We start from the raw sequence: 17,029 nt of genomic DNA, 5'->3' as shown, positions 1-17,029 counted from the left end.
ATACTAATAATATTTACACATATAAATATAACACAGTGAAGGTTAAATGTCACTTCTGCTTTTTTTTTTTTTTTTTTTTTTTTTATGAGACAAAGTCTCACTCTTGTTGCCCAGGCTGGAGTGCAATGACACGATCTCGGCTCACCACAACCTCTGCCTCCTGGATTCAAGCGATTCTCCTGCCACAGTCTCCCGAGTAGCTGGGATTACAAGCATGTGCCACCTTGCCCGGCTAATTTTGTATTTTTTGTAGAGACGGGGTTTCTCCATGTTGGCCAGGCTGGTCTTGAACTCCCAACCTCAGGTGATCTGCCTGCCTTGGCCTCCCAATGCTGGGATGACAGGCGTGAGCCACCATGCCCAGCCTAATGTCTCTTCTTATTTGACAATGCTGTTCATGCAATGGAGCACATCAAATGAACCAAATTATTTTTTAGCATTTATCTTTCTACAAGATGAAAAAAAAAAAAGGCCGGGCGCGGTGTCTCACGCCTGTAATCCCAGCAGTTTGGGAGGCCGAGGTGGGCAGATTACAGGGTCAGGAGATCGAGATAACACAGTGAAACCCCGTCTCTACTAAAAATACAAAAAAAAATTAGCTGGGCGTGGTGGCGGGCGCCTGTAGTCCTAGCTACGTGGGAGGCTGAGGCAGGAGAATGGCGTGAACCTGGGAGGCGGAGGTTGCAGTGAGCCGAGATCATGCCACTGCACTCCAGCTTGGGTTGCAGAGTAAGACTCCGTCTCAAAAACAAAAACAAAAACAAACAACAACAACAACAACAACAAAACTCTTTGAGATTTTCCAGGGTCTTCCGGAAAATCTCAAAGTCTGTTCATAATCAAGAATACTTCATTCAGGAGTTGATTTGGGCTGGGCGTGGTGGCTCACAACAGTAATCCTAGCACTTTAGGAAACTAAGGCCGGTGGATCACCTGAGGTCAGGAGTTCAAGACCAGCCTGGCCAACATAGTGAAACCCTATGTCTACTAAAAATACAAAAATTTGCCGGGTGCGGTGGCATGCCTATAATCCCAGCTACTCAGGAGGCTGAGGCAGGAGAATCACTTGAACTAGGGAGGCAGAGGTTGCAGAGAGCTGAGATCATGCCACTGCACTCCAGCCTGGGCGACAGAGGGAGACGCTGAAAAAAAAAAAAAAAAAAGAAAGAAAGAGAAAAAGAAAAAGGAGTTTATTTGGGGAAAGCAAAATTGACAAAAATGTCAAAAAGTTTGAACAGTTGACTAAATAGGGTCCTAGGTCACTGTAAAACAATCCTTAGCTACCTATTTAACCAAAGTAACAATAAAAGATTTCAAAAGTAACTACAGGAGGTAACATGGTTGTGAAAAATCTTAGTTATTTTTTTATAGACGTCAGCCACCGTGCCAGGGGGAAAATCTTAACTCTATTTTATAGGTGGGAGCCACCACGCCAGGGAAAAAAGCTCTTTTAAAAGTGAAAAGACAAAATTCTCTTAATAATCAAGAACATGATAAACTTAACATAAAGCACAGAAAATTATTTTGATAAGACAGAATCTTTATTCTGAATTAATCAAAAGGTAAATAAAAACTCAGAATTTGTTATTAATGGTGGACCAATAGTTGAAGAAAATGGTGTCATTTTAACCAAGAGAAAATTGAAATCTTGTGTTGTATCTGTATTGATATTAAAGCTGATTTCTTTTTTTTTTTTGAGATGGAGTTTTGCTCTTGTTGCCCAGGCTGGAAAACAACGGCGCGATCTCGGCTCACCTCAACATCCACCTCCCCGGTTCAAGCCATTCTCCTGCCTCAGCCTCCCGAGTAGTTGGGATTACAGGCATGTGCCACCATGCTTGGCTAATTTTGTATTTTTAGTAGAGAAGGGATTTCTCCATGTTGGTCAGGCTGGTCTGGAACTCTCGACCTCAGGTGATCCACCCACCTTGGCCTCCCAAAGTGCTGGGATTATAACTGTGAGCCACTGTGCCCGGCCCTAAAGCTGATTTCTTAAACAAACAAACAAACAAATAAACAAACAAACAAAATAGTAATAAATTCACCCAGTCCTGGGCAGCTATGACCACACAAGATAAGATTCTCTTTACAAGATTTTATACAAATCTTCTACAACTTTGTAAATCCTTAAGGTTGAAAGTTAGCAAAAGATTTGGAAACTGTTTTTAGGCAGATATGATAAAACATAATTATTAACGAAAAGTCCATTCATAAAACTTTTATTCCACTTATATCACCCTAATACACTTAACACAGAAGACAAATTTGTTTTACTAAACTAATGATGTTAAAGCAGTCTTATTTATCAAAGATTTACCTAAATTACATGAACTTGAAAATAATTTGGGTCAGTTTCTCTACATCTGAGAGTTTTAGGAATATTTAGTATATGTTAGTACTTATTTAGCTCTAATCCAATATAACAGGTGTCCCTGTGAAAATAAGCAGACTGGCTGAGGTGGCTCATGCCTGTAATCCCAGGACTTTGGGAGGCTGAGTCAGGAGGATCACTTGAGGTCAGGAGTTTGAGGCCAGCCTGGACAATATAGTGAGACCCCACCTTTATTAAAAATTTCTTAAAAATAAAAATCTGACATGAAAACACAGGGAGAAGGCAGTCATATATCTGGAATGATGCAGCTGCAGGCAAAGTATGATAATGATTGCTGGAAAACACCAGAATCTAGAAGGAGGCAAGGAAATATTTTTCCCTAGAACCATCAGAGGGAGTACTGCCCTGGCAATTTTTTTTTTTTTTTTTCCTTTTTGAGATGGAGTCTTGCTTTGTCACCCAGGCTGGAGTGCAGTGGCACGATCTCAGTTCACTGCAACTTCCGCCTCCCGGGTTCAAGCGTTTCTCCTGCCTCAGCCTCCCGAGTAGCTGGGACTACAGGCACCTGCCAACCCACCCGGCTACATTTTGTATTTTCAGTAGAGACACGGTTTCACCATGTTGACCAGGCTGTTCTTGAACTCCTAACCTCCAGTGATCCCCCTACCTCGGCCTCTCAAAGTGCTGGGGTTACAGGTGTGAGCCACCACACCTGGCCCCAAAACTTTAATTTTAAACTTCTAGCCTCCGGACCTGTGAGACAACACATGTCTGTTGCTTTAAGTCACCTGGTTCATGGTACTTTTTTTGTTCCAGCAGCCCTAGAAAACTATTGCAGGCGCCAAGCCAAGGAGGAGAGGAGTGTGGAATCAATGCACAGAGGAGCTGGTGGAGAAGACTGAGAAGCAGTAACTGAGGCAATGGCTGGAAAACCTGGGGTGATTAATCTCAGAGAAGTCAAGCAAAGGAAATGTGATCAAAAACAGCGGAGATTGGGAGGCAATGGAGATTGGGAGGCCAAGGCGGGCGGATCACCTGAGGTCGGGAGTTCGAGACCAGCCTGAACAACATGGAGAAACCCCGTCTCTACTAAAAGTACAAAATTAGCCAGACGTGGTGGCGCATGCCTGTAATCCCAGCTACTCGGGAGGCTGAGACAGGAGAGTCACTTGGACCCGGGAGGAGGAGGTTGCAGTGAGCCGAGATCGTGCCACTGCACTTCAACAGGGGCAAAAAGAGTGAAACTCTGTCTCAAAAAAAAAAGGAGAGGGCCAGGAATGGTGGCTCATACCTGGGACGCCAGCACTTTGGTAGGCTGAGGAGAGAGGATTGCTTGAGCCTCGGAGTTTGAGACCAGCCTGGGCAAGATAGTGAGACCCCAACTCTACCAGTTTTTTTTGCATGGTGGTGCAAACCTGTAGTCGCAGCTACTTGGGAGGCCGAGGCAGGAAAATCACTTGAGCCCAGGAGTTTAAGACTGCAGTGAGCTATGATCACATCATTGCACTCTAGCCTGAGTGATAAAGTGAGACCCTCTCTATCTCGATTTAAGAAAAAGTGCAGAGAAATTTCTGCAGAGGGGTGAAAGAAGTTAGGAAGAGAAGTTGGAATTTGACAATTACGAGGTCACTAGGGATTTGTGGAAGAGTAATTTTTTTTTTTTTTTTTTTTTTTTGAGACAGAGCCTTGCTCTGTTTCCCAGGAGGGAAGTAGCGCCATCTCAGCTCACTGCAACCTTCACCTCCTAGGTTCAAGGAATTCTCGTGCCTCAGCCTCCTGAATAGCTGGGATTACAGGCATGCGCCACCACATCTGGCTAAGTTTTGTATTTTTAGTAGAGGTGGGGTTTCACCATGTTGACCAGGCTGGTCTTGAACTCCTGACCTCAGGTGATCCACCTGTCTCAGCCTCCCAAAGTGCTGGGATTACAGGTGTGAGCCACCGCACCCAGCCTCTGAGGGAAGATGTGTGAGCCAGGTTTGCTTGAGACAGAAGGTTAGTGCTGGCCCTCCTTCCTGTAGGCTACATCAGATATTTACCGTCTAATTCTTATAAAGTGAAAATGCACATAATGAGTGCAGTTTGCCTGTAAGGACCAAACTGATTTATATCTTGCTACTGAACTCTCTTCTTTAATTAAGAATATGAAAATAAAACTTTCCTTACAAGGAAAAAGTAAAGTCTTTTATAGCAGCTTAGGGAATTGAATTGTTTATTAAAAAGGAGGATAATGCAAAATAGAGAATAAATGTAACAAAATTACTCTTAACAAAACAAAACTCTGAAATAAACATAAGAAAAAAAAATGTTCCACTTACTGGTAATCAAAAGAATGCAAAGTAAGGTAGTGATACGCTTTTTTCTTCTATTGATTTGGGAAAGACTTTTAAATATACATGGTAATATCCATGATGGTGAGGTATCCATGTGACTGTACAGTCTAATACAATGGTGGGAGTGCATATTGCCCCAACTTTTCTGGCTGATGATTTCATAGTGTATTTTAAAAGTCTGAAAAATGTACATAAATGTTGGTTAGCCATGGGGGCTTATGACTATAATCCTTGCAGTTTTGGAGTCTAGTGGGAGGATCACTTGAGGCTAGGAGTTTGAGACCAGCCTGGGAAACATAGTGAGACCCCATTTCTAAAAAAAAAATTAAAAATTCGTTGGGTGTGGTTTGCAGACCTGTAGTCCCAGCTCACAGCACTTCAGCTTGTGTGACAGAAAGATATGTTAACTCAAAATAATGACAATAAATATATCTATGCGTAAATGTTGATCCAGAATTCCATTTCTAAGTTTTGTTCCTAAGGACATAATTAAAGCAATATGTGAAAACTTTATTATAAGACTATGCATTGCAGCATTATTAATGCTACCTGAAAATGAACACCACTGAATATCCACTAATACAGAACTCATTAAATAAGTTATAATATTACATGGTTAGAAATGTAAAGTCACTAAAATAATGATTTACAGAATATTTATAGACAATGAAGATATTCACAATATATTAATTAGAAATTAAAAAGAATCAAAACAATTTTTATAGAGGGAACCAATAAGAAACATTTCTTTTTTTTAGTTGTTATTTTTATGTATTTTTTAGAGACAGGTTCTCGCTCTATCACCCAGGCTGGAGTACAGTGGCGTGATCATGGGTCACTGCAACCTTGACCTCCTGGGCTCAAGGGATCCTCCAACCTCAGCCTCCTGAGTAGCTGGGACTACAGTCATGTGTCACCGTGGCCAGCTAATGTTTTTAGGTTTTGTATAAATGGGGTCTTGTGATGTTGCGCAGGCTGGTCTTGAACTCCTGGACTCAAGAAATCCACCCACCTTGGCCTCCTAAAATGCTGGGATTACAGGTCTGAGCCACTGTGCTTGGCCTAAAAAAGCTTTAAGTACCTGAAAGAAAACTACACAAAATAATTAACAGTAGTTAATTTGGTATAGAGGGGTAAAGGATGATTTTAAAATTTTGTTTATTTTGCTGCTTTGATGTTTTCTTTTTCCTAAAATTAGGAAGCTTGTATTATTATATATTTGAGATGAATGAATACTGTAAATAAGAATTGAGTCTATTCAAGATTGAGTTTGAGAGAGAAATTTTTGATTCATTGAAGTTTGATCAAAAGATAAGCAGGGAGAAATTCTTTTCTTCACTCACTGCATTGAGAAAGAAATTCATCTACATGAAGAAATTGAGGCCCAGCCAAGGAAGATACTTGCTAACATGTGGATTTTTAAAAACTCACTTTTCCAGAAAATAGGGCAACTCCATGAGGAGATCTGCAGATGGCCAATTAAGTAGTTTCATGATGTTGTAGGACAGAAGCAAAAATCAACTGCCCAGCCGGGCACGGTGGTTCACACCTGTAATCCCACCACTTTATGAGACTGAGGTGGGGGATCACTTCAGGTCAGGAGTTCGAGACCAACCTGGGCAACATGGTGAAACCTCATCTCTACTAAAAACACAAAAATTAGCCAGGTGTGGTGGTGGATGCCTGTAATCCCAGCTACTTGGGAGGCTGAGGCAGGAGAATCGCTTGAACTCGGGAGGCGGAGGTTGTGGTGAGCCGAGATCGCACCGTTGCAATCCAGCCTGGGCAACAAGAGCGAAACTCCATCTCAAAAACAAAAACAAAAACAAAAAAAAAGAAAGAAAAGCTGTCCATCATCTGCAGCTAGTCCTATGCCAACGCAACCAGATGACCACTGTGAATTGGCAAAGTGCTCTGAGCCCTCTTAGCAAAAACTACGAATGAGTGTTGACATGCATTTAGAACTCTTACCCAGAGCTGTCATATACATGTGTCCTTGTGTATCCTACATAAGGGCACTGGGATGAGGGGGTGAGTGGAAGCTAAAATCCAAGCTGTGCTCAGCCATCACCTGGAGGAAGAGATAACTTTTGCTAATTTGCACAGACAGACTGCTCTTACTCATAGCTAAACCATGTGCCCACTGGGTTAAATCTTCCTAGGGAGAATCTCTTTTGTCTAATGTATGCAAAGCCAACAAATGAGACAGTCATGGCCTTGTCTTTATCCCATGTTGAATCTGTTTTACTTTTGTATTTTTTAAATTCAGGTTAAAATTTATGTAGAGTGAAATACACAAATATTAAACTTACAATTTAATGAATTTTGCCATTGTATAAGCAGGTTTAACTAATACTCAATATATAAGATATAAGGATGGTAACATCACTCCAGCAAATTCCTTTGTGTCATCCTTGAAGTCAATTTCCAACCCTCAGAGGCAACTCTTGCTGTGACTCTCCTCATCATAGACTAGTTTTGCCACTTCTCAAACCTCCTATACTCATACCATCATGCGGAATACAATCTTCTCTCTACTGCTTCTATTTTTCAACATAATGTTAATATTCCTCTATGTAGTTATATGTAGCGGTCATTTGTTCTTTTTTATTGCTAAATAATACGTGAATAAGCACAATTTTCATAATAATTTTTCTACTAGTGAACATTTGTCTTGACTATCCTGGAAGGAAAGGATATATTCCAGGTGGGCAGATCACCTGAGGTCAGGAGTTCAAGACCATCCTGATCAACATGGAGAAACCCCTTCGCTACTAAAAATACAAAATTAGCCAGGCGTGGTGGCGCGTGCCTGTAATCCCAGCTACTTGGGAGGCTGAGGTGTAGTGGCATGATCTCAGCTTGTCCTCAATATGTAGCAGTGATTTGTTCTTTTTTATTGCTAAATAATATATGAATGAGCACAATTTTCATAATGATTTTCCTGCTAATGAATATCCGTGTTGACTATCCTGAAAGGAAAGGGAATTCACAGAGCCTACGTGTGTTTCTTTTTGCCACGATAACATAACCTGTGTTGTCCTCAATTTTGATTATTATATTTAAAAACTGCTATGAACATTCTTGTAAAGAGGTTTTAGTGGTCTTATACTTTTATTTATTTGGGGTAAATACCTAAGAAAGGGATTACTGGATCATGAGATATATGGATTTTTAACTTTACAAAAGAATACCTGTTTTCCAAACTGGTTGCACCATTTTACACCCTCATCGGTAAGGTCTAGTTTCTCCACATTCTCGTCAATATTTACTGTTGCTAGTCTGTATCATTTTTGCCATTCTAATGGGTGTATAATGATATCTTATTGTGGTTTTAAAAAATGTTGAACAGATCAGGCACGGTGACTCACACCTATAAACCCAGCCGATTGGGAGGCCAAGATGAGTGGCTCACTAGAGGTCAGGAGTTCAAAACCAGCCTATCAACCATGGTGAAACCCTGTCTCTACTAAAAATACAAAAATTATCCAGGTGTGGTGGCAGGCGCCTATAATCCCAGCTACTCGGGAGGCTGAGACACAAGAATCGCTTGAACCCAGGAGGCAAAGATTGCATGAGCTGAGATCCCACCACTGCACTTCAGCCTGGGTTACAGAGCAAGACTCTGTCTCTAAAACAACAAAACAAAACAAAACAAAAAACAAAAAAACAAAAAAACCCCAAAAAAACAAAAAAAAACCACAGTGTTGAACACTTTTCCCTGAACTTATTGGTCACTAATATCATCTTCTTCTGTGAAATGTCTGCAGAAGTTTTTTTGCCTATTTTGTATTGGGTTGTTTTCCTTTTTGTTATTAAGTTCAAGTTCATGAAGTGGGAGAGTACAGTTTGTCTAACACTAGGTCATGACGAGGAAGCAGTTATGACATTCTGTGCAAAGGGAGTGAATAACTGGGGCTAATCATTTAATGTGATTTATTTCATTACTTTGATATTGCAGTGTAAACTGGACTTAGTAACTGGAGAATTCCCACATTGGTTTTCTGACCCATGGAGTGGAGGTTCTTATGACAGAAACAAGTGACGATCCTCAGCACTCCCCTTCCTTCCTGGATAGTAACTCCAAGGAATGTTGTACTCCTGGGGGAAGGGCAGAGATTAATGCCACCCTAAAAGACTTGAAAGCCCCAGGATGATGATTCTAGCACATCCCCATTGAATTATCCTGTTTGGTCCGTGTAGAAGGTGGACAGATCTTGGAGAGTGGCTGTGGTTTATCATAAATGTAATGAAGTGGAAATTCTAATTTAAGATAGTCTTTCAGATATAGTGGCTTTTCTAGAACACATTCATAAATAACCTCAATACCTGTTATAGAGATGTGGATCTACAGAACTTTTTTTTTCTATCCTTATCAGTAAAAATAAGTTGATTGCTTTTGCATGACAAGGGCAGCAGTATAGCCTCACGGTTTTATCTCAGATGTATATTGACTTTTCTGATCGCTGACGTAACAGTCTGGAGAGATCCTCATCATCTTGAGGTACCACGGAACTTTACTTATCTAGTTATTTTTATTTATTTATTTTTGAGATGGAGTCTCACTCTTGTGATCCAGGCTTTAGGGCAGCGATGCAATCTCAGCTCACTGCAACTTCTGCCCCCTGAGTTCAAGTAATTCTCCTCCCTCAACCTCCTGATAGCTGGCATTACAAGCAGATACCACCACGCATAGCTAATTTTTGTATTTTTAGTAGACAAGGTTTTGCCATGTTGGCCAGGCTGGTCTCAAACTTTTGACCCCAGGTGATCCACCCACCTAGGCCTCCCAAAGTGCTGGGATTACAGGTGTGAGCCACCACGCCTGGCCACAGACCTTTATATTAGTCCTTTACATTGATGAGCTTGTGCTAATTGGATATTATAAGGAAGACTCAAAGGCACCTTAGATGAGTCAGTAGAGTCAATTTCCAAGTTTTTTTCCTGGCCAGTAGCATCAGCATCACCTGGGAACTTGTTAGAAATATAAATTATCAGACCCTACCTCAGACCTATTGCATCAAAAACTCTTGGAGTGGCCAGGTGTGGTGGGTCACACCTGTAATCCCAGCACTTTGGGAGGCTGAAGTGAGAGGACTGCTTGATGCCAGGAGTTCGAGACCAGCCTGGGCAATGTAGTGAGACCTAACCCCCACCTCCATCAACTCCTACCCCTGTCTCTACAAAAACTAACTGATCATTAGAGAAACGCAGATTAAAACCACAAGATACCATCTCACACCAGTCAGAATGGCTATTACTATTATTATTATTATTATTATTATTTTGAGACAGAGTCTAGCTCTGTTGCCCAGGCTGGAATACAGTGGTATGATCTTGGCTTACTACAAACTCCAATTTCTTGGGTTCAAGCGATTCTCCTGCCTCAGCCTCCTGAGTAGCTGGGGTTACAGGCACCTGCCACCATGCCTGGCTAATTTTTGTATTTTTAGTAGAGACGGGTTTTCACCATGTTGGCCAGGCTGGTCTCAAACTCCTGATCTCAAGTAATCTTCCCTCCTTGGCCTCCCGAAGTGCTGGGATTACAGGCATGAGCCACCATGCCTGGCCCCAGAATGGCTATTATTAAAAAGCCAAAAAGTAACAAATGCTGGCCAGATTGTGGAGAAAAGGGAATGCTCATATGCTGTTAGTGAAAGTGTAAATTGGTTCAACCATTGTGGAAAGCAGTGTGGCAATTCCTCAAACAGCTGAAAACAAAACTACTGTTTGACCCAGCAATCCCGTTGGTGGGTATAGAGCCAAAGGAATATGTCGTTCTATCTTAAAGACACATGCACAAGTATGTTCATTGCAGTACCATTCGGAATAGCCAAGACATGGAAGCAACCTGAATGTCCATCAATGATAGGCTGGATAAAGAAAATGTGGTGCCTATACACCATGGAATACTATGCAGTCATGAAAAGGAACAAGATTATGCCCTTTGCTGAAACATGGATGGAGCTGGAGGCCGTTATCCTTAGCAAAGTAATGCAGGACCAGAAAACCAAATACCACATGTTCTCACTTATAGGTGGGAGCTTAATGATGAGAACATATGGACACAAAGAGGGAAACAACAGACACGGGGGCCTATGTATGGGTGGAGAGTAGAGGGTAAGAGGAAGGAAAGGAGCAGAAAAAATAACAAATGGGTACTAGGCTTAGTATCTGGGTCATAAAATAATCTGTACAACAAAACCCCATGACACAAACTTATTTGTATAACAATTCTGCACACATGCCCTTGAAACTAAAATAAAAGTTTAAAAAAAAAAAACCTACCAATCAAGAAATTTAGACTTTTGAGTCAACCTAGTAATCTCACAGAGGAAACTCTGTCAGTGTGCATATCTCTGGATTTATCCCATGTCTTTCCTTTGCCGATATCATGTTCCTGTCACCATGATTAACCTAGAAAGAAAAGAGGGACAGAGGGGTGTCAGAGATGGGAGAGAACTTAGGTCTGGTGAAGGAATAACATGTCCCTTGTTACAAGCTAGACAGTGGCCAACCTTGGGATGAATCTGGTGCTCTATTTGTTGCCTGCGTTCTCTCTCTCTGTCAACGTGTGACCTCGTGACTGCTTTCAGATGGTCAGACCATGAGTGTGCGTCTGACAACAGCCTTGATCTCAGTATGGGAAACAGCACTTCTTGGAAAACAGACCATGTATGTGGCGAATTCCGCCTTCTCCTGCGTCCAGAGACTTCTCGCATTTCCTCTGTTCAATAATGCAGTGGCTGGGGACATTTTGTGATTTAATTCATTCATTGGTGGTGGCTCAGAGCTGTAACTTAAGTCTCCAAAGGGACCTTCCTCATCTCTGCTTTATTAAAATGAAACCTTCCCTTGGCATTTCTTGGAGGCATTTCTCCGGGTATGGATGAGAGGGACAAAGGAGACGGAGAGAGGGCTTGGGGCTTAAATGCCAGCAATCCAATTAATGCATGTTTAACCTTTGTAAATAAAGCTCTTTTTCAGCCTCCTTCTCAGACAGGGAGAGGAAAATTAACCAATTTAGTAGGAAGCCCCATACTGGGAGGAGAGTACTGGTGTTTATAACACACTTCCTGGCAGAGGGAGTTCAGCCTGGTGTTAAAAATTATTCTCTCTAGAAGGCCAACTGGCAGCAGATATAGGAAAACGTGCAGTGCAACGAGTCACCTCCTTAGGTGCGCTCCCTGGTGACGGGGACTGTTTACCCAGGCGTTTGGTTCAAAAGAGTCATTGGTGGGTCCCGTCCAGCTGCTTTGCTTCCATTAAGAACACAAGAAATAAAACGTCGCGTAGAACAGCGAACAGCGGGAGAAAGGGCAGAAAATAGAACCGCACATTTAACAACCCCTTGGATGCGGAAGACCTCCATGGTTTCAAAGCAGTGTAAGAAACTGCAAGAAAGATTCCGAAGATTCTACGTCTGTATCCTTAAAAATATTCAAAGGCAAATAAACTGACACAGACTTGCCACAAGCATGACATCCAAAAGCTGCTGTGATCACTCCTCATTCATTCATTCATTTAACATTTATTGGGCTGGCTGCTAGGGAGACAGACATCAAAGGCTCTGTGTCCTAGGGGCCGCCCTGCAGTGGGAGATAAAATTCATCGGTCTTCTGTTCATCTATGACTGTGGTAGGGCTTCTCTATATTTGTACACACCGGTAAGAAAAGCACTAGGGCATCATTAGGTAAGTAGAGAAAAGGCAAGAGTTGACAACATACAACAGAGGAAACGCAGGTCAGGTGTGGTGGCTCATGCCTGTAATCCCAGCACTTTGGGAGGCCAAGGTGGGTAGATCACTTGAGGTCAGGAATTCAAGACCAGCCTGGCCAACACAGTGAAACCCCGTCTCTACTAAAACTACAAAAATTAGCCAGGCGTGGTGGTGGGGGCCTGTAATCCCAGCTACTTGGGAGGCTGAGGCATGAGAATCGCTTGAACTTAGGAGGCAGAGGTTGCAGTGAGCTGAGATCATGCCACTGCACTCTACCCTGGGTGACAGAGTGAGACTGTCTCAAAAACAAACAAAAAAAAGGAAACATAGAAAATAGTATGTAAATATTCTCAATCTTCTTAATAACTGAAGTTTAGATGTAGGTTAAAATGGGGTAGTTTTTTGTTAGCAAACTTTTTTTTAATTTTTAATTTTTATTTATTTATTTTTTTAGACAACACCTCACTCACTCTGTCACCGAGGCTGGAGTGTAGTGGCATGATCATGGCTCACTGCAACCTTGACCTCCCAGGCTTAAGCAATCCTCCCGTCTCAGCCTCCCTCCCAAGTAGCTGGGACTGCAGGTGCATGCCTGGCTAATTTTTTTTGTATGTTTTGTAGAGATGGAGTTGCCCAGGCTGGCCTCAAACTCCGGCTCAAGCGATCCGCGTGCCTCTGCCTCCCAAAATGATGCGGTTACAGGTGTGAGCCCCTGTACCCGGTTGTGAATTTATTTTTTTATGATAATAAAAGAAAAGCTAGCATAGTTGTAGAGAAATAAGAATGTAATGTTATGTCCTTACAAATAAATAGAAGGTCTTTGGACAGTATTTTGGCAATGTCAACCAATAGTCTTTAAAATGTTCATAATATTTGACAGGAATTGCCCTTCTAGGAACTTATGTAAAGGAAATAATCAAAGACACAGATGAAGATCTATATATAAGAATTCTCATAGCATATATATTTTCTTGGGAAAAAAAGCAATTTTACAGTCCAACAAGAGAAAAGTGGGTGACTTATTAAGCCATATCAATATGTTTGTTTGTTTATTTTGATCAATACCTTTGCCATAATGACTTTGAAGAATATTTAACGATAATGTATACTTATGACATAATGGTGAAAAAATGGGATACAAGCTATATGTGGGCTGGAGAATCTCAATTTAGTGACACAAAAATAAAGAAACATTTAATTTACCTACTGAAAAGTATTTATTGGATACTTTGAGGCTTGAGAAGTTCCTCTAACTATAATAATATATTGATTTAAAACATTATGATATGTAACATTAGTAGCATAGTTATTTAAAAATGTAATAATTTTAAAGAATGTATGGATCAATTAAGCACATACATCTGAATTTTAGAAATGTTAGTATGTTATAAAAACAGAAAAATGTTTCCGGGCACGGTGGCTCATGCCTGTAATCCCAGCACTTTGGGAGGCTGAGATGGGCGGATCACCTGAGGTCAGGAGTTCGAGACCATCCTGGCCAACATGGTGAAACCCCGTTTCTACTAAAAATGCAAAAGAATTAGCCGGGTGTGCTGGTAGGTGCTTGTAATCCAGCTACTCAGGAGGCTGAGGCTGGAGAATCGCTTGAGCCTGGGATGTGGAGGTTGCAGTGAGCTGAGATCATACCACTGCACTCCAGCCTGGGTGATGAGAGCAAGACTCTATCTCAAACAAAAACAAAAACAAAAACACAGAAAAATGTGTATTTGGGGGTAGGATAAATAGGGCATTGGAAGACAGTCCTACATACGATGTTTAGGAAAGAGGAGGAGGACACTGAAGAGAAGACTGGTTATTCTTGGGTGGGGTCAGGTATACTCTGACCAACGGAGATGAAATGTGTGGGGTCTTTTCTGCTGTCTTCTAGAATGACATGTCAGCAAATTGCCTTCCCTCTTTTTGCTGCAAAGAATGCTGTGAGCATCTTAGCTTCATTCTAGGATTTTCCTTTAGAAAGATTTCCTCTGACTTCCTGAAGGGGACTTTCTTCTGAAAAGGATGTGGGGGGAACCACTGAGGAAAGAGAATTTATTTATTTTTATTTTTTTGAGATGGAGTCTAACTCTATTGCCCAGGCTGGACTGCAGTGGTGTAATTGTGGCTCAATGCAGCCTCCGCCCCCAGGTTCAAGCAGTTCTCCTGTGTCAGACTCTCAAGTAGCTGGGATTACAGGCACCAGCCACTGCGCCCGGCTAATTTTTGTGTCTTTAGTAGAGACAGGATTTCACCATCTTGGCCAGGCTGGTCTTGAACTCCTGACTTCGTGATCCACCCACCTCCGCTTCCCAAAGTGCTGGGATTACAGGCCTGAGCCACCGCGCCCAGCAAGGAAAGAGAATTTAATCCAGTAGTTTGGTTTTGAGGCTTGAGAAGGAAGAATTCTAGGACCACCAGCACCGAATCCCTGGGGATAAAAGACAGACATTGGTCCTGGGTCTGCAGGACCAGCCTGCATCCAGCACTCTGGAGTCGCAGGCACCCTGAGGACGGCAGTGGGAGGGAGCTGGAGAGATGGGCGGTGGAGCCTGTGACTGTGAGCATCCACGTTTAGCGCCCTTTGCCAAGATCTGTCCGAGAGGATAGGATCTGTCTTCCTGGTGAAGCTGCGGCAGTTGGTCAGCAACTTCGGCGGCAAGTGGTGGAGATGATAGTCTCCCGACCATCACACCGTCTTCTTTGTGGAATCTTGCAGGGTACCGCCAGCCCTGACATGTGCATGCAAGGACAGTAGTAGATGAGACAGAGACTCCAGCATCAATTCCTCTTCAGCACAGAAGTCCAGTTGTACCATTTTGCACCGTGTGTGTCCCGGCATCTTTGGACAATTCAAGGAGAAGAGAATCCTCCAGAGGACAAGGTGAGACATCTTACTAGTCAATGGGAAAAATTAAAGCAATAAGACCCACCTTATGAATCAGATGGTTGTGAATATGTATTCACATATATATGGTTGTGAAGCCATCTGATGCATAACATGGCTCTCATTGCTTTTATTTTTCTGATCAACTAGTGGTAGAACATAACATGTTTTACCTCCATTATCCTACCATGAGCATACAATGTTTTGTTTATTATTTATTTTTTTATGTCATCGACAAGGTCTTGCTTTGCCACCCAGGCTGGTGTGCAGTGGCATGCTTCTGGCTCACTGCAGCCTCAACCTTCTGGACTCAAGCTATCCTCCCACCTCAGCCTCTGGAGTAGCTGGGACTACAGGCACGTACTACCATGCCTAGCTAAATTTCTTTTGTATTTTTTTTTGTAGAGACAGGGTTTCTTCTAATTGCCCAGACTCCTCTGGAACTTCTGGCTCAAACAATCTGCTCGCCTCAGCCTCCCAAAGTGCTGGGATTACAGGCGTGAGTCACCTGCCTGGCCATGAGCATATCATGTTTTATAAAGGGGTAAAAGAATGAATCTTAAATAATGTTCCCTCCTCTCCAAGGTTAAATAACAAGTGAGAGTGGCTATTGCATGGGAAACGAGGCATAGAACTAGAATTTGAACCCACCTGGCCACAGGCGTAACCGGTGTTGAGTGTGCGGGACCTTCAGAGACACATACAAGGGCTTCATTCTAAAGTAGGCCCTCCGTCTTTAATTAGCTGAGAGTCAGTGTGACATGTTAGTTCCTCCCCACATGCTCCCTGAAGCTAGACAGCAGACCTCTTTGGGCACATCAACAGCCTCTGGCTTGCTTGGTGAGCCTGTCAGTAGCCTGCCCTCACCAGGAGATATGGACCGAGAGTGTTTCTGACATCATCAGGCTTTCCCTGAGCTCCTGGGTGGCTTTGAGTGCAGAAATCTTAATCCCAAAGCAACAGACACCCTTCCGTACTCCAGGCACTGAATAAATCAGTGGAGATCTCGAATGCCATAATTCTAACAGAGCCATCTCTGATGGTTGTGGCAATTTGCTCTCTCGTGGGTTAGGGACCAGCTGTAATTGATGAGGAAACTGACAGCTCTTTGTCTTCCTTGACTACATTTGTCATCTGGCAGCTGGCTTATTCGTTATCTATTGCCTAGGATTCTCTCTTTCTCTCCCTCTGTTTCCCTGGGCACTTGTGGAGCAGATGTATCTCTTCCTCTCCCTAAAGACAAGATCTATAAAGCCGTAACATGTTTTTAATGCAATTCAGCTTTTTGAAAAATGCATAATTGGAGAGTTCCAAAATAATTAGTTTATTATAGTGGGCCTATAAAAATGAACTTGCATCTCATTTATGAGCCATTAGATCCTATGTTCTACAAGCCTGATTGCTATTAATGCCACCAGCATATAATTTAGCATACTTTATTAACATGCGTCACCGCTGAGCCTCTCTTCCTTCCAGCCCCACATCAGACAGGATAGGGTTGAGTTGTGGGACTGAGAATTCGTCCTATAAACAGGACTCCAGCTTTGGAGACAGTGTCTCCTCTTCAGCCCAAACCCTCATGAGTCACACTGTGGACCCCTCTTGCACGAGAACATTTGACATTCATTCCATTTCTTTCTGGAGCAGTTAAGCAAAAGAAAAAAACTAAGGCATTAGCAGAAGGAGGAAGGAAAAAAAGAAAGGAAAAAAAAATCCAGAGCATAAAAGAAGAGGCAGAATGCACCAGTGCTTGGTTCTCACT

At 42.3% G+C, this 17,029-nt stretch overlaps 1 long non-coding RNA gene across 1 annotated transcript in view; it reads left to right on the top strand.

Moving 5' to 3' along the window:
- Positions 1–15,150, top strand: part of LOC126950437 (uncharacterized) — a 72,675-nt gene extending 57,525 nt beyond the window's left edge. The window contains exon 3 of the long non-coding RNA XR_007724173.1: positions 15,100–15,150. This is a non-coding gene — a long non-coding RNA (uncharacterized LOC126950437). The remainder of the gene's footprint in view (positions 1–15,099) is intronic.
- Positions 15,151–17,029: the final 1,879 nt, after the last annotated feature.

This window comes from Macaca thibetana, chromosome 3 (genome assembly GCF_024542745.1).
Source record: "Macaca thibetana thibetana isolate TM-01 chromosome 3, ASM2454274v1, whole genome shotgun sequence".
Lineage (NCBI taxonomy): Eukaryota > Metazoa > Chordata > Mammalia > Primates > Cercopithecidae > Macaca > Macaca thibetana.
The sequence above is the reverse complement of the archived record's forward strand: the minus strand, read 5'-3'. Positions and strand labels throughout refer to the sequence as shown.